Raw genomic sequence first — 18785 nt, forward strand, 5'->3', positions numbered from 1 at the left:
GGCGCGGGCCCCCTCTAGGCCGTGCCGCCCTAGTGTGGCGGCGCCCTGTGGCCCCTCTTCGTCTCCCCTCCGGTCTTCTGGAAGCTTCGTGGAAAAATAGGCCCCTGGACATTGATTTCGTCCAATTCCGAGAATATTTCCTTACTAGGATTTCTGAAACCAAAAGCAATGAAAACAAAGACATCGGCTCTTCGGCATCTCGTCAATAGGTTAGTGCCGAAAAATGCATAATAACGACATATAATGTGTATAAAACATGTGAGTATCATCATAAAAGTAGCATGGAACATAAGAAATTATAGATACGTTTGGGACGTATCACCAAACATGAAGCAGTTTAGAGCATCAGACCAGAAGTAGCCGATGGTTTTTAGAAGGTTTTCATGCTTCTCAAGGGGAGACAATGATAAGGACAGAGCATCGGCTATTCCTGTGGTTTCCCATGTGGATTGGTAAGTTTTGGATACTCTACTATACCAGGAAACCCAATCTTCAGGAGGGTTAGGCCACGCTCGTAAGCAGTCGGCCCAAGAAGTTAGATCTAAATTTTGGCTCACGAAGGGGATCCTATTGGCCTCGCAAGAAATCAGATGGGCAGGACTCTCGACAGTACGGGGGCCAAGACAAAGAGAGTTTGGAAGAGAAGGATGCGGCAAAAGAATGTCTGATACCTAAAATTAATGATGGAATAAAGCATTAATTCAAATGTTTGCTATTAGTTCTAACACTATGCTCGGATGGCGAGGGGCAGTTAAGGATTACCTTCAGGCCAGAGACCGTTGCGTTGGCGTTGGACGATTCCGCCATCTGATTCGTCGGCGGAGATGAATCTGCGCGGTTGGGGATCTGGGTTTCGCGTTGCCGCGAGTTGAATCTGTTCGATGGGCAGTTGGAGATCTGAGATGGAGGTCACAGGTTACCGTTTGAAATTTGGGGAATGACCGCTTGGACCGGTCTAAATGGGTACCTGAGTCTGGCCTTGCTAGCGTTTTATGGTAAAAGACCGATGCGTTGCCATCGGCTCTTTGTGCGTTGACCTACTTTGACAATCGGAAAAATCAAACATAGAAGCATGCTTCATTGATTAAAAGGAGGATTTTACAATAAGAGCCAATTGCTCACAAAAGGAGGATTTGCTGCCTAATGCACTACTACTAGCCCTATTCTAGTAGTCCCAAATCTAGGGGCCGTCGCTGCCCTCGTCGTCGCCGTCCTCGCCGCTATCGGTGCTGCTGCCGGCGATGTCTTCGTCGCTGCTGTTGGAGCCGTCGGTGGGGGCTTCTTCTTCGTCGTCGTCGTTGTCGTCGTCGTCCTCCGACCCTGCGCGGAAGCGCTTCGCCGGCGGGTAGTCCTCGGAGGAGGTGTCATCCTCTGCTTCATCATCTCCGTCCTAGGAGAGATCCGCGCCCCAGGAGAAGGCGTCGTCGTCGCTCTCTTCCTCCAACTCCCCATCAATGAGGAACTGGAGGTTATCCTCCCCGTCGGTCAAGGATTCGTCATCCTCTGACCCGACGGTGAAGTCCCAATCCCTCTCGTCCCACCACAGTGGGGCGCAGGCCTCGTACGCCGTTTTTGGGTCGTACTCCGGCATCGGCTCGCTGGAGGAGGTGGGTTGGAAGGAGAGACCCGATGAGGCAGAGGAGGAGTCCATGGTTGCAGAGGAGGGCTTTTTCGATTGCTAATGCGGAACAGGAGAATGAAGAGGCGAACTGCTCGGATGAGGTTAAATAAAGGGGATATAGTGAAGGAAGATTCAATGCTGTGGCAGTTTCGAGGATGCGGTGCCAAAACTGTCAAATCGTGCAGTACAGAGAAGTTGAGAAGGCAAGGTATCATGATGGAAGGGCACTGTAGCGGTTCTGCTCTGCAATGCGTAACCCGATGAAGGAAAACAGAGTGGTTTTGGAATTATTATTGCCAAAACCAGGGGGGCATGTGTTATCACCAGATTTTAGCCAAATTAGAAGATGGGCCGTGATTGAGATGGGCTTGGAGGATATGCACATAAAGTGTTTCTGAATCGGCCTCGTGCGAGAATTTGGGCTAGATTGCCCGTGTATCTGTACATTATGGTAGATCGCATTTTAGTTTAGAATTAAGAGATAGAGTTTGGTTCGTACACAGTTAGGTTTATTCCAAAGATAGAAAGTCCACGGACTATAAATATGTACCTAGGGTTATTGAGAAAGGAGGACGACCACGTTCACAACAAACACAATCTAGGCGCATCGCCACCCCTTGTTTCGAGGGTTTCTTCCGGGTAAGCGTCATGCTGCCTAGATCGCATCTTGCGATCTAGGCAGTATCAGTTTATTCGTTATCTTGTGTTGCTCGTACTGAAGCCTTGTTGATGGCGAGTAACACTGTTATCATAGATGTTTTTTGGGCTAGCATCGGTACTTTCCTGATACGTTTGCTTAGTTATGCGGCCCCTAAATATCTAGCTGCCTTTGCACCTATATTGGGTGTAAGGGCAGCATCTTGCTTGGACTTTACTTAGTAGATTTGATATGTTATGGTTGATCCTTGTTCTCCAAGGATTTGTTTGATATCCGCATGGTCAGGCCTTGCAAACGGGTTGAACGATCCAGTAGTGCGTGAGGTATGGTTTGCTGATCCAAGAGGGGTTGTTCCGGGAATTGACTCTGTGTTGGTTTTTAGGCCTTTTCTTGGATAAGTTTTCTGTTATCTTTTGTATCTGCCAGGCTCAACTACGTGTAGGATGTTCCAATTATGCGGTGAAAACCCTAGACTGTCGTAGATTGATTTAACTTGGTATTGATCAAGCAGGAACCCCATGTTATCGTAGATCAAATACGAACCATGGATGAATCGGCTCTTTAAGCTGATCCACAGGGTAACCTGAGAGCCGATCGAGACTCGGATTTAATGTTTACGTGTCTGCCATGCAGGAAATTAATCGAAGCAATCCATCACCTTCCTGACCAGGTATAGGTCAGGTGGCACGCCCTCGCAACAGCCAGGACGCGTGCCGGAGCATTGCGGGCCGTCGCCCGAGGGACCAGGACCCACCAGCAGTTCTGGGAGCCTCCCGGCTCTTCGTGTTGCTCGTCGCTGCTCGCCGGTGGGTTTTGGCAGGCAACAACTATGCATGAGGCTTGCAACTTATAGGATATCTTATACATAACACATATGATTTATTACTACCGTTGACAAAATTGTTTCGTGTTTTCAAAATGAAAAGCTCTAGCACAAATATAGTAATCCATGCTTCCCTCTGCGAAGGGCCTATCTTCTGCTTTATTGTTGAGTCAGTTTACCTATTCTTTCTATCCCAGAAGCAAACACTTGTATCAACTGTGTGCATTGATTCTTACATGTTTACCTATTGCACTTGTTATATTACTTTGTGTTGACAATTATCCATGAGATAAATATGTTGAAGTTGAAAGCAACCGCTGAAACTTATATCTTCCTTTGTGTTGCTTCAATGCCTATACTTTGAATTTATTGCTTTATGAGTAACTCTTATGCAAGTCTTATTGATGCTTGTCTTGAAAGTATTATTCATGTAAAGTCTTTGCTATATGATTCATTTGTTTACTCATTATCTTCATCATTGCTTCGAATCGCTGCATTCATCTCATATGCTTACAATAGTATGATCAAGATTATGATAGCATGTCACTTCAGAAATTATCTTTGTTATCATTTACCTACTCGAGGGCGAGTAGGAACTAAGCTTGGGGATGCTTGATACGTCCCAAACGTATCTATAATTTCTTATGTTCCATGCTACTTTTATGATGATACTCACATGTTTTATACACATTATATGTCATTATTATGCATTTTCCGGCACTAACCTATTGACGAGATGCCGAAGAGCCGATTCTTTGTTTTCTGCTGTTTTTGGTTTCAGAAATCCTAGTAAGGAAATATTCTCGGAATTGGACGAAATCAACGCCCAGGGTCCTATTTTTCCACGAAGCTTCCAGAAGTCCGAAGAGGAAACGAAGTGGGGCCACGAGGTGGCCACACACTAGGGCGGCACGGCCCAAGCCCTGGCCGCGCCGGCCTACTGTGTGGGCCCCTCGTGACGCCCCTTGACCTACCCTTTCGCCTACATATAGTCTTCGTCGCGAAACCCCCAGTGCCGAGAGCCACGATACGGAAAACCTTCCAGAGACGCCGCCACCGCCAATCCCATCTCGGGGGATTCAGGAGATCACCTCCGGCACCCTGCCGGAGAGGGGAATCATCTCCCGGAGGTCTCTTCATCGCCATGATCGCCTCCGGATCGATGTGTGAGTAGTCACCCCTGGACTATGGGTCCATAGCAGTAGCTAGATGGTTGTCTTCTCCTCATTGTGCTATCATGTTAGATCTTGTGAGCTGCCTATCATGATCAAGATCATCTATTTGTAATGCTACATGTTGTGTTTGTTGGGATCCGATGAATATTGAATACTATGTCAAGTTGATTATCAATCTATCATATATGTTGTTTATGTTCTTGCATGCTCTCCGTTGCTAGTAGAGGCTCTGGCCAAGTTGATACTTGTGACTCCAAGAGGGAGTATTTATGCTCGATAGTGGGTTCATGCCTCCATTAAATGCAGGACGGTGTGAGAAAGTTCTAAGGTTGTGGATGTGCTGTTGCCACTAGGGATAAAACATCGATGCTTTGTCTAAGGATATTTGTGTTGATTACATTACACACCATACTTAATGCAATTGTCTGTTGCTTGCAACTTAATACCGGAAGGGGTTCGGATGATAACCTGAAAGTGGACTTTTTAGGCATAGATGCATGCTGGATAGCGGTCTATGTACTTTGTCGTAATGCCCTAATTAAATCTCATAGTACTCATCATGATATATGTATGTGCATTGTTATTCCTTCTTTATTTGTCAATTGCCCAACTGTAATTTGTTCACCCAACATCTGTTTACCTTATGGGAGAGACACCACTAGTGAACTGTGGACCCCGGTCCTATTCTTTACATCTGAAATACAATCTACTGCAATTGTTCTTTACTGTTCTTCGCAAACAAACATCATCATCCACACTATACATCTAATCCTTTGTTTACAGCAAGCCGGTGAGATTGACAACCTCACTGTTACGTTGGGGCAAAGTACCGTGATTGTGTTGTACAGGTTCCGCGTTGGCTCCGGAATCCCTGGTGTTGCGCCGCACTACACTCTGCCACCAACAACCTTCAACGTGCTTCTTGGCTCCTACTGGTTCGATAAACCTTGGTTTCTTTCTGAGGGAAAACTTACTGCTGTGCACATCACACCTTCCTCTTGGGGTTCCCAACGGACATGTGTCTCACGCGCATCAGTAGCACACAAGCAATTTACTTGGAATGGCAGAAAAATACCACATAGTAGGTAGTTATGGTGGACACAAATGGCATAGGTTTTGGCTCAAGGTTTTGGATGCACGAGAAGTATTCCCTCTTAGTATAAGGCTTCGGCTAGCAAGGTTGTTTGAAGCAAACACAAGTAAAAACCGGTACAGCAAAACTTACATAAGAACATATTGCAAGCATTAGAAGACTCTACACTGTCTTTCTTGTTGTTCAAACACTTTTACCATAAAATATCTAGACCTTAGAGAGACCAATCATGCAAACCAAATTTCAACAAGCTCTACGGTAGTTCTCCACTAATAGATTTAAACTACATGATGCAAGAGCTTAAACATGATCTACTTGAGAGCTCAAAACAATTGCCAAGTATCAAATTATTCAAGACAATATACCAATTACCACATGAAGCATTTTCTATTTCCAACAAAATAACAATAAGTGATGCGGCTTTCAGCTTTCGCCATGAACATGAATTAAGAACACAAGTGTTCATATGAAAAAGCGGAGCGTGTCTCTCTTCCACACAAGGACGTTTGGATCCGAATTTATTCAGAGAATGAAAATAACAAAATGAAAATAAAAGCACACAGACGCTCCAAGTAAAGCACATAAGATGTGACGGAATTAAAATATAGTTTCACTAGAGGTGACCTGATAAGTTGTTGATGAAGAAGGGGATGTCTTGGGCATCCCCAAGCTTAGACGCTTGATTCTTCTTGAAATATGCAGGGATGAACCACGGGGGCATCCCCAAGCTTAGACTTTTCACTCTTTTTGATCATATCATATCATCCTCCTCTCTTGATCCTTGAAAACTTCCTTCACACCAGACTCAAAGCAATCTCATTAGAGGGTTAGTGCATAATCAAAAATTCACATATTCAGCTCGTACATAATCATTCCCAACACTTCTGGACATTAACCAAGGCTACTGAAATTTAATGGAGCAAAGAAATCCACTCAACACAGTAAAAGAGGCAATGCGAAATAAAAGGCAGAATCTGTCAAAACAGAACAGTCCGTAAAGACGAATTTTTTCGAGGCACTTAACATGCTCAGATGGAAAAGCGCCGGTTGAACGAAAGTTGCGTACATATCTGAGGATCACGCATGAATTTTTTCAGCATTTTACGAGTTTCCTACAGAGAGATCAACTCAAATTCGTGACAGCTAAAAATCTGTTTCTGCGCAGGAATCCAAATCTAGTATCAACTTTCTATCAAAGACTTTACTTGGCACAACAATGCAATAAAATAAAGATACAAATGTATTACTACAGTAGTAACGAGCATCTTGACTCAAATATAAAACCAAAATTGCAGAAATAAAATAATGGGTTGTCTCCCATAAGCGCTTTTCTTTAACGCCTTTCAGATAGGCGCAGAAAGTGTAAATCAAGTATCATCAAGAGAATAAGCATTAACATTATTACCAGGGGCCTTACGCCTACCCTTCTTACTCTTATTCTTACTCTTTGGTCTAGGGAATACATGACCGCATCCGGGTGTAGAGGTAAAATTTAGAGTACCTTTTCCTACATCTATGGTTGCTCACAAGAGTTTCATCAGGGATCTTCCAAGTGTGATTTGTCTTGTTCCTACACATTCAATAACGAGATAATCAGTGGATACTGTTCTTCCAAGAAAGGTTGTGAACACACCTTCAGCTATCCCCTTAGGAATTATAACAGAATTATCAGTAAGAGTTATTCCTTCTCCACCTTCAGTAAGTCCCCAAAGTGTCAAAGATTCATAAATACTTTTAGGCATAAGGCAACACTCAGACATAATATCACAACGGGCATAAAAGTTTCACCACAAATAGCAACCTTAATAGTAGGGACCCACATTGAAGGTTCAAAGCTTACTGGAACATAATCATAATATTCACGAATCTGGTTACACCCTTCTTTTAAACAAGATATATTTGTCTCGAGAGTGTTTAATCTATTATGAATGCTAGCAAGAGATGAATCAAAATTATTAGCTGAGTTAGATGATGCAACCAATTTTTTTATGGCATTAAAAGCTTGATCCCCATCGCAGTGAAGGAAATCTCCTCCCACTACAGCATCCAAAGCATATCTATAGCGAACAATAAGCCCAAAATAAAAGTTACTAAGAAGCAAGCTTAGAGTCATTTTAGGTTCAGTTTTACCATAAGAATCAAAAATTCTAGACCAAGCTTCTTTAAAACTCTCCTCATCCCCTTGTTTAAAAGTAAAGATCAATTCCTCAGGTGACAGGGTAACAAGTACAGGACTAGACATGATAACAAAATAAATTAAATGGAAGTAACTAATTTTTGTGTGTTTTTTATATAAAGAAAGCAAACAAGACAGAAAATAAAATAAAGCAAGACAATAAACAAAGTAAAGAGATTGGGTGTGAGAGACTCCCCTTGCAGCATGTCTTGATCTCCCCGGCAACGGCGCCAGAAAAGTAGCTTCTGGCGTGTAGGGAGTTAGAAATCCCTGGGGTGTAACAGCGCCAGAAAAGTAGCTGCTTGTGACGGTAAAGCACACGTCCGTTGGGAACCCCAAGAGGAAGGTATGATGAGCACAGCAGCGAGTTTTCCATCAGTAAGAAACCAAGGTTATCGAACCAGTAGGAGATGAAGGCCACATGAAGGTTGTTGGTGAAGGAGTGTAGTGCGGCGCAACACCAGTGATTCCGGCGCCAACTTGGAACCTGCACAACACAATCAAACTACTTTGCCCCAACTTAACAGTGAGGTTGTCAATCTCACCGGCTTGCTGAAAACAAAGGATTAAACGTATGGTGTGGAGAATTATGTTTGCTTGCAGAAAACAAAAGAGAACAATGATTGCAGTAGGTTGTATTTCAGATGTAAAAGAATGGACCGGGGTCCACAGTTCACTAGTGGTGTCTCTCCAATAAGATAAATAGCATGTTGAGTGAACAAATTACAGTTGGGCAATTGACAAATAGAGAAGCATATACATATCATGATGACTACTATAAGATTTACTTAGGGCATTACGACAAAGAACATAGACCGCCATCCAGCATGCATCTATGCCTAAAAAGTCCACCTTCAGGTTAGCATCCGCACCCCTTCCAGTATTAAGTTGCAAACAACAGACAATTGCATTAAGTACTGTGCGTAATGTAAACAATACAAATATCCTTAGACAAAGCATTGATGTTTTATCCCTAGTGGCAACAACACATCCACAACCTTAGGGGTTGCTGTCACTTCCCCAGATTCAATGGAGACATGAACCCACTATCTAGCATAAATACTCCCTCTTGGAGTGTAACATCCCAAATTTTAAAACAAAGAGAAAATGAATTTCCTTTTTACAAAAATGAGAACCAACAAAAACTTTTCTTACATAGAGTGCTCATACCTAATACTTGTGTTTTGCCATGATTAGTGTTATTATGCTTATGTGCTAAACCCTAAAACCGTAAAGTGATCAAGTGAAGATCACCAACCAAATAAAATAAAAGAGAAATAAATTAAATAAGAAAAACCCTAAACCCTAACCTTCTCAAAAATCATTTGGATCTATTTTGAGAAACCAAAATAAAAGGAAAAGACATATGTGGGCATGTGGCCCTAATATGTAAATTTTGAACCCTACTTTTCTTACTTTGCTAAATGATGGTGAACCATTGCAAAACTTACCAAACCCTAAACCTCATCCCTCTTGTCATTCAACCTTTGAAAAACAAAATAAAAATAAATGATCTTAATTAAGAAAAAGGGGCATATGCAAGCCTATGGCTACTTTGTGTAAATGCTAAAACTTTGTTTGTCTACCTTGTGTAGATGATTGTAAATACCTTAACACACTCAACCAAGTACTTACCAACCAATTCAAGGGAGAAACAAAATAAAATCAAACATATGCATAGAGGCATATGTGGCACTTAGCCAAAATATCAAATCTTGACCTAGGTACCCATATTGTCCCAAAATGGTTGGAACCCTTTACCCAACTCAATATAACACCAAATAAACCTCACTCTTGTCAAAGTGAAGCAAAGAAAAATAAAAGAATAAAAGTTAGAAAATCACAAAACCCTCACATATGGTTTATGCCATTTTTCCAAATCTTTGACCTAGACCAATTTGTCCTTCACCATTAATTGTAATATGTTACTAAACATTTATTACAACTTTTGGAATCAAATAAACACAAATCAAATCAAATTCAAACTCAAAATTGGCTCACATACAATAATAGTCAAATCTGCCATTTATATTCGGGTCACTACTTTGAGCCCTTGCATTTCAAGTTTTTCAAACTAAACTTTCCCAATTCTTTGCATGTAATCCAAGAACACATCAAGCTGAACAACTTTGGTAAAGACCACCATGCCAAATTCATCTTGGATCAAATTCTATACTCATGCAAAGTTCAGACTTTTTTTATCAAATGCAACAATCTCACTTTGAGCAAATTTGCATTTCTTTGATTTTTAAAATTCCACCACCACTTGTATTTGTCTCTGGTCATTTACAACTTAATCAAACCCACTATTTTCAAATTTTGAATCCATTTGATCTCAACTAAAATTGGGCAAACTTTGCAAATTTCAAATATGGGTAAATGCAAACACTATTTGAAATAGTGCTCTACCCCAACCCTACTGCCCCAAACTACTCTACACTGTCCCCTTGTCCCCTCTCTCACTCACCACAGCACAGGAACCCTAGGAGGGCAAGCTAGCAAGCAAGGACATGGCCATGCCGGCCATGTCACGCACAGTCGCGCCACCCCCTCCTCTCTTCTTCCCTGGCCACGGCCACCTTGTCAAAACGTGCCACAGCACCACCCTACGCAAGCCTACACCATCCCTGGTCGAGCAGGAGGCCGACCATTGCCGGAGATCGCGCGCCCAAGATCGCCAGCATGCCGCTCGCGTCGCGCACGCGCACGTCACGGACACCCTCTGGCCACCTGTCGCTCCGCCGTACCACGGCACCGCCGACCACCTCCGCTCGCCCTGGTACCCGCCACGACACGCGGAGCCCACCGGACAAGCTGGCGTCACCTCCCCGCGCCCGCCATCGCCGGAAAGTACGCGCCCGCCCGCCATGGCCGCGGCAGTACACGCCACAGCCCGACCATCGTACGCCTCGCCTCGCCGCGCTTTTGACGCTCAAAGGACCGCCGTGACGTCGCCTACCTAGCGCCCACCTCGCCTACCCCTATCCTTCGCCGGAGCCGCCGCTATGCTGTCGCCTTTGCCGCCCACCTCATGGCCAACTCGAACCCTATAAAAGGAGCCACCCCCGCGCCTTCCTCACCACAGCAAACCTACTCCTCTCCTCTCCCTGAATCTCCTCCGCCCCTCTCCATCGCACATCACCGTCGCTAGCCGGCCAATTGCTCGCCGGAGGCCCGCGAGCAACTGCAGAGCAATTCACCGCCACAGACTGCCCCAAGTCTCGCCATCGGTACCATTCGACTCGCCATCGACGACAACGTCGCCTCGCATCGTCGCCATCCCTCGCCGGAGTCCAGGAGCGCCACCGACCCCCTACTCTGCCGTGCCAGCACCTCCCCTCGCGTCGACGACGACGACGACGCGCGACCGTCGGATCGCGATCTAATCCAACCGCCCACGTTCACCTGTACCGTTTCGGTAAGACTGGCTCACTGACGCGCGGGCCCCTCTGTCAGGCGGCCCGTGGCGTGTGAAGCGCTAGCTAGGCCGGCCCAATTCTTCTGCGCTGCGCAGCCCGTCTATTTTTCCCTCCTAGGCCCAAAAATTCAAATCCTGTTAAATCAATTTGGTATAAATTCAAATTATTCCTCAAGAACTAAATGGAAACTATCATTTACATATGTAATGAGAGGAAATTATTTCTCTAACACTAAGTAAGAAAAAACCCTAGATTAATTATTGGTAGCAATACTAAGTGATGATGCTAGATCATTTGGAGTGAGCCATTAAGGCTAATTAAGGCTACTTAAGTATTGTTTGGTGATTGTATCCTCGTATTCGTGTATAGACGCTAGTACCGGAGAATACCAGGAAGAGGAAGGATTCTACCCAGAAGGAGAAGAGCACTTTGACCAATTCCCCAACCAAGGCAAGATAATACTCTTGCAAAGTGCAAAGCTCACCATGAGCAAGGCATTACCTATTTACTTTATGTTCATGATCCTATTGCCCAGTTTTACTTTACAAGCTTTACTTACTGTTGTTTTATCAAAGTACTTTTTCATGATTCACATGCTTAGTATGGGACTTGTACAAGAGTATCAAGGTTAGCCTAGAAGCAAAGCAAATTACTTAGCACCACTCATACTTAGATGCTAGTGCTAAATTAAAAATTGACTACTCTAGATGGGAATAGGTGAAATGAAATGACTTTGAAAACCTTGGAATGATGAGTCATTCTATTGAAAGATTTTGAAGTTGAATATGACTGGTGAATGACATGGTGAACTTTACAAAAACTGATGGTTGGGTTCGGATGCGATACCATTCCAATTTTACAAGTACCCCCACAATACCTGATATGGGTAGGGCTTAACTGGAAGTTTATGTATCTTAGTATGGGTTCCCTCTAAACAAGCGTCATCGGGGTTATGCCAAGGGCTGCCTCCAAAGAAATATGAAATGATGTGATATGACGTGAATATGAGGTGAATGTCCGGCCCAAGCCCTGTGCAGTTCCCAGGCTGACAGTTTGTCTTCATTGGGAGGCCAAGCTCATGGGGAGAGATGCCTATACTAGGGTATGTAAGTGAAAGGTTATGGTTGGTAGTCCGCACACGGAGTGTGATAAATCAGGGCCAGTTAACCCTGACGGATTATTGCAAATGTTGTGGCACAAGTGTACGACCTCTACAGAGTGTAGAACTATTCGAATAGTCGCGTCCACGGTTATGGACGGTTGGAAAGGCCATACTGTTCCGTCATCATACCATTTTCAAAAATATGACATGTGAAGGATGACTTATGATTTGAACTTAAAATGGTGAATTTGACTTGAATCACAACAGAGTTGTGGGAATGACACTAATGTTCCCACTTGAGTTAGTTAGCACATGAAGAGTTTTTATTTCAAATATTTGTGAACTAAAATTGGCTTTATGCAAATAAACTTAGAGCTTAGCATCCCCCTTACTAGAATTGCTAGTACTTACATTAGTATTAGTTTGCGAGTACTTTAAAAGTACTCACTGATTTGTCCCTGGCTATTCAAATGGCCAGACTATGAAGAGGAACAGCAGTATGAAGAGGATGGACAGCAGGACGTCTACGACAACTAGGACTACTCCTGACGTCAAGTGTTGGCCTGTGGACTATAGAGTCCCCTTCTATCTACGCTTCCGCTATGTATTTGTGATGTGTGTTGAAACAATAGTTCAACTATTATTGTAATATTGGATCACGTGGTCCATTTGTAAGACGACTATGGTATGTAATGAATGATGACTTATGATATTCAACTGTTATGTCTCGCAACAACAATATTCCTAGGATTGCGATGTATGGCATAACAGGCATCTGGACTTAAAAATCCGGGTGTTGACAAGTTGGTATCAGAGCCATTGTTTGACCTTAGGAGACCCTAGTTAGAATGGACGTCTGAAAAACTTAGTTTCAAAACCAATGAAGTGAATATTTATGAAACTTATTCTCACTCTTACCCTTGAGATCTTTTCCAAAATAAGTAACCCATGCTCTACCTTTCTTGGTAAGTCTACATAAAATTTTGCACACTTGGTCACTTCATTAACTTACTTATCCTAATTGCTCACAGATGGAGTATCAATGGGAGTTCTATCAGCCTGGTCACGGAGGAGACCTGATGTTCGAGAAAGACTTGAAGCAACTAGTGGAATATTTAGGACACCCGTATCCCGAGTTCTTCGGAACACCTCTCAATGATCAGTTGGGAGGACCCCCTCGGTGGGAAGTTTCTACAGATCTACGAAGAAAGCATGGAGCCCCGATATGGGAAACCATATGGTTTTCTGTAACGGAAAGCACCTGGAAGGAAGGACTAGTCAGAGCTATGCAAGAAGCCATTGCCATCTGTGTGGACAAAATGAGAACAAGATCCGGAACACTCGCTTCATCTACTACCGAAGACATGACTCCATGGGAAGATCGATGACCATGCCACCACACACGGAGATGAACCACTATGTAGCACACCAGGACTTCAGGCTGTACAAAACCCGCAGGGATTGGGACACCGCCCTCGCCTCTCGCCAAGCACATCACCCGTGAAGACGAAGAATCCACCCGGAAGAGTAGTATCACTCCAGCACTTAAGTAGGTGTGAGTTGTATCAGGATTCCCTTGTATCGTAGAGCGAATGAATGGTTCTTCAAACCAACGGTGTGTTAGATTTGTAACGTGTGATGTTTGGTATGAATGAAAAAGTGTTGTTGGTTTTACCCCCTCAACACTACTCCAGTTTTCAAGTTTTGAACTTTTGAACTTTAATTCAAACAAACCATAGAAATTTCCCTCTTATCTTATCATCTACTCCGATGTTCAGATGGCCCCACCAACCCGCAGCGCCAACCAAGACGCAATGATGCAGATGCTAGAGATGATGATGGCTGACCGCGAAGCCGAGAGAGCTGAACGCCAAGCCAACATCGCTGCACTGCAGCAGATTGCTCAGAACAACAACGGCCATGGAAACCACGACCACCCTGGGTCAAAACTGAAGAACTTTCAAAACACCAACCCACCTATTTTCAGCAAGACCGAAGAGCCGCTCGACGCAGATGACTGGCTCCAGACCATGGAGAACAATCTGGAAGTTGCGGGAGTTGAAGCCGCAGAGAAAGTACTGTTCGCCACCCACTACCTGTCAGGACCTGCACGAGCCTGGTGGACAAGCGCCCGCGCAATGAATGCGGGACAGATGATGACCTGGGAAGACTTCAAGCTGAAGTTTAGCAAGTATCGCGTGCCCCAATGACTGATCAAGAAGATGAGAGACGAGTTCCGTGAACTCAAGCAAGGCAGAATGTCGGTGGTAGAATACCGCGACAGGTTCCTCACCTTGTCAAGGTATGCCCCCGACGAAACCGACACCAATGAGAAGAGGAAGGAGAGATTTCTGAACGGACTACATGATGAGATGCAGACAGTGCTAGTCAACATTCCCTTTGCTGACCTAGAAACCCTGGTGGACTCAGCCATCCAGATGGAAGGGAAACTGCACCAAGCCAATGAGAACCGTAAGCGTCGTATGATGCCCCAGAATGGCCCCAACAATGGTCAGAAGTACCGCGGCAATTCATCTGGAGGATTTTCCCCAAGATACAACAAGCCCCCTGCTCATACATACCGCCCAAGCAACAACAACAACAACCACAACACCCACAGCAACAATAACAACGGCAACCGCACCAACAACCACCACCACCCCGATGGCAACAACAACAACCCCAATACCGCCCCAATGACTGGAAGCAACAATGTTCCCGTCAACCCCAAGGACAACTCCACCATCAACTGCTATGAATGTGGAGTTGTGGGTCACTACTCCAATGAAGGCCCCAAGAAGCTTGCCAAGATTGCCGCCAATACCGCTGCACCTGCTCAGCAACAGCGCCGTTTCGCAGCCCGAAGGAACCAGAACAACCGCAACGGCTGCCTCTACCACATGAATGCAGCAGAAGCACAGGAAGCCCCTCAGGCCATGCCAATTATGTTTTCCTGTTAAAGTATATCGCCCAATCTCTCTTAGGAACCTAACTTTTCTTAAAATCCCGGGACGAGATTTGTTTAAGGGGGAAGGGTTTGTAACATCCCAAATTTTAAAACAAAGAGAAAATGAATTTCCTTTTTCCAAAAATGAGAACCAACAAAAACTTTTCTTACATAGAGTGCTCATACCTAATACTTGTGTTTTGCCATGATGAGTGTTATTATGCTTATGTGCTAAACCCTAAAACCCTAAAGTGATCAAGTGAAGATCACCAACCAAATAAAATAAAAGAGAAAGAAAGAAATCAAATAAGAAAAACCCTAAACCCTAACCTTCTCAAAAATCATTTGGATCTATTTTGAGAAACCAAAATAAAAGGAAAAGACATATGTGGGCATGTAGCCCTAATATGTAAATTTTGAACCCTACTTTTCTTACTTTGCTAAATGATGGTGAACCATTGCAAAACTTACCAAACCCTAAACCTCATCCCTCTTGTCATTCAACCTTTCAAAAACAAAATAAAAAGAAATTATCTTAATTAAGAAAAAGGGGCATATGCAAGCCTATGGCTACTTTGTGTAAATGCTAAAACTTTGTTTGTCTACCTTGTGTAGATGATTGTAAATACCTTAACACACTCAACCAAGTACTTACCAACCAATTCAAGGGAGAAACAAAATAAAATCAAACATATGCATAGAGGCATATGTGGCACTTAGCCAAAATATCAAATCTTGACCTAGGTACCCATATTGTCCCAAAATGGTTGGAACCCTTTACCCAACTCAATATAACACCAAATAAACCTCACTCTTGTCAAAGTGAAGCAAAGAAAAATAAAAGAATAAAAGTTAGAAAATCACAAAACCCTCACATATGGTTTATGCCATTTTTCCAAATCTTTGACCTAGACCAATTTGGCCTTCACCATTAGTTGTAATATGTTACTAAACATTTATTACAACTTTTGGAATCAAATAAACACAAATCAAATCAAATTCAAACTCAAAATTGGCTCACATACAATAATAGTCAAATCTGCCATTTATATTCTGGTCACTACTTTGAGCCCTTGCATTTCAAGTTTTTCAAACTAAACTTTCCCAATTCTTTGCATGTAATCCAAGAACACATCAAGCTGAACAACTTTGGTAAAGACCACCATGCCAAATTCATCTTGGATCAAATTCTATACTCATGCAAAGTTGAGACTTTTTTATCAAATGCAACAATCTCACTTTGAGCAAATTTGCATTTCTTTGATTTTTAAAATTCCACCACCACTTGTATTTGTCTCTGGTCATTTACAACTTAATCAAACCCACCATTTTCAAATTTTGAATCCATTTGATCTCAACTAAAATTGGGCAAACTTTGCAAATTTCAAATAAATAGTGCTCTACCCCAACCCTACTGCCCCAAACTACTCTACACTGTCCCCTTGTCCCCTCTCTCACTCACCACAGCACAGGAACCCTAGGAGGGCAAGCTAGCAAGCAAGGACATGGCCATGCCGGCCATGTCACGCACATGTCGCGCCTCCCCCTCCTCTCTTCTTCCCTGGCCACGGCCACCTTGTCAAAACGTGCCACAGCACCACCCTACGCAAGCCTACACCATCCCTGGTCGAGCAGGAGGCCGACCATTGCCGGAGATCGCGCGCCCAAGATCGTCAGCATGCCGCTCGCGTCGCGCACGCGCACGTCACGGACACCCTCTGGCCACTGATGACCCACAAGTATAGGGGATCGCAACAGTCTTCGAGGGAAGTAAAACCCAATTTATTGATTCGACACAAGGGGAGACAAAGAACACTTGGAAGCCTTAACAGCGGAGTTGTCAATTCAGCTGCACCTGGAAACAGACTTGCTCGCAAGAGTTTATCAGTAGTAACAGTTTTATAGCGATAGCGATAGTGAAATAACGAGCAGAGTAACGAGAGACAGCAGTAGTGATTTTAGTAAACAGCAGGATTAAAATACTGTAGGCACGGGGACGGATGACGGGCGTTGCATGGATGAGAGAAACTCATGTAACAATCATAGCAGGGCATTTGCAGATAATAATAAAACGGTGTCCAAGTACAAAGCAATCAATAGGCATGTGTTCCATATATAGTCGTGCGTGCTCGCAATGAGAAACTTGCACAACATCTTTTGTCCTACCAGCCGGTGGCAGCCGGGCCTCAAGGGAAACTACTGGATATTAAGGTACTCCTTTTAATAGAGTACCGGAGCAAAGCATTAACACTCCATGAACACATGTGATCCTCACATCACTACCATCCCCTCCGGTTGTCCCGATTTCTGTCACTTTGGGGCCATTGGTTCCGGACAGCGACATGTGTATACAACTTATAGGTAAGACCATAAACAATGAATATCTTGATGAAGCAATAACATGTTCAGATCTGAGATCATGGCACTCGGGCCCTAGTGACAAGCATTAAGCATAACAAGTTGCAACAATATCATCAAAGTACCAATTACGGACACTAGGCACTATGCCCTAACAATCTTATGCTATTACATGACCAATCTCATCCAATCCCTACCATCCCCTTCGGCCTACAGCGGGGGAATTACTCACACATGGATGGGGGAAACATGGCTGGTTGATGTAGAGGCGTTGGCGGTGATGGCGGCGATGATCTCCTCCAATTCCCCGTCCCGGCGGAGTGCCAGAACGGAGACTTCTGGCTCCCGCGACGGAGTTTCGCGATGTGGCGGCGTTCTGGAGGGTTTCTGGCGATTTCGACTTCTCCTCGTGCGTTTTTAGGTCGAGGCCGATAAATAGTCCGAAGGAGGGCGTCGGAGGCCGGCCGAGGGGGCCACACCACAGGGCCGCGCGGGCCCCCCTGGGCCACGCCGCCCTATGGTGTGGGGCCCTCGGGCCTCCACCTGACTTGTCCTTCTGGCTTCGTCAGTTTTCTGGGAAAATAGGGCCTTCTGCATAAATTCCGAGGATTTTCCCGAAAGTTGGATTTCTGCACAAAAACGAGACACCAGAACAGTTCTGCTGAAAACAGCGTTAGTCCGTGTTAGTTGCATCCAAAATACACAAATTAGAGGCAAAACAATAGCAAAAGTGTTCGGGAAAGTAGATACGTTTTGGACGTATCAACTCCCCCCAAGCTTAGCTTATTGCTTGTCCTCAAGCAATTCGATTAACAAGCGAGCGATAAAAGAACTTTCACGAACACATTTGCTCATATGATGTATATATTCTCATGCTATGGCTAATACTTAAGCAGTTCATAATGAGATACGTGCAAATAAGATCATCTAACAGCTATGTCAATCATGGAGAGGTACCAACAATTAATAATAAGCATCATGAATCATGTATATAAGCAAGATTGCAATGTTCATAAGAGAGTATGATAAAGTGGTATCTCGCTTGCCTGTATTTGATTGGCAAAACATAAATGCCCGGGCACCTCTGGAGTTCATAGAAAGACTGGAAGTAGTGATTGTCAAAGATAAAAGCATCAAAATTATACCACAATCAATCATATTTTGAGACAAGCATATTATACTAAGAATGACAGTTGTGCTCTCAAGATAGTGCTCAAACAAATAATGGAGACACAACATAAAAGTAAAAGATTGACCCTTCGCAGAGGGAAGCAGGGATTAACATGCGCTAGAGCTTTTCATTTTTGTAAAGACAGGAGTAAAATTATTTTGAGAGGTGTTTGTTGTTGTCAACGAATGGTAATGGGTACACTAACTACCTCGCCAACCGGACTTCCAAGAGCGGCTCCCATG

This window comes from Lolium perenne, chromosome 4 (genome assembly GCF_019359855.2).
Source record: "Lolium perenne isolate Kyuss_39 chromosome 4, Kyuss_2.0, whole genome shotgun sequence".
In the NCBI taxonomy this organism is placed as follows: domain Eukaryota; kingdom Viridiplantae; phylum Streptophyta; class Magnoliopsida; order Poales; family Poaceae; genus Lolium; species Lolium perenne.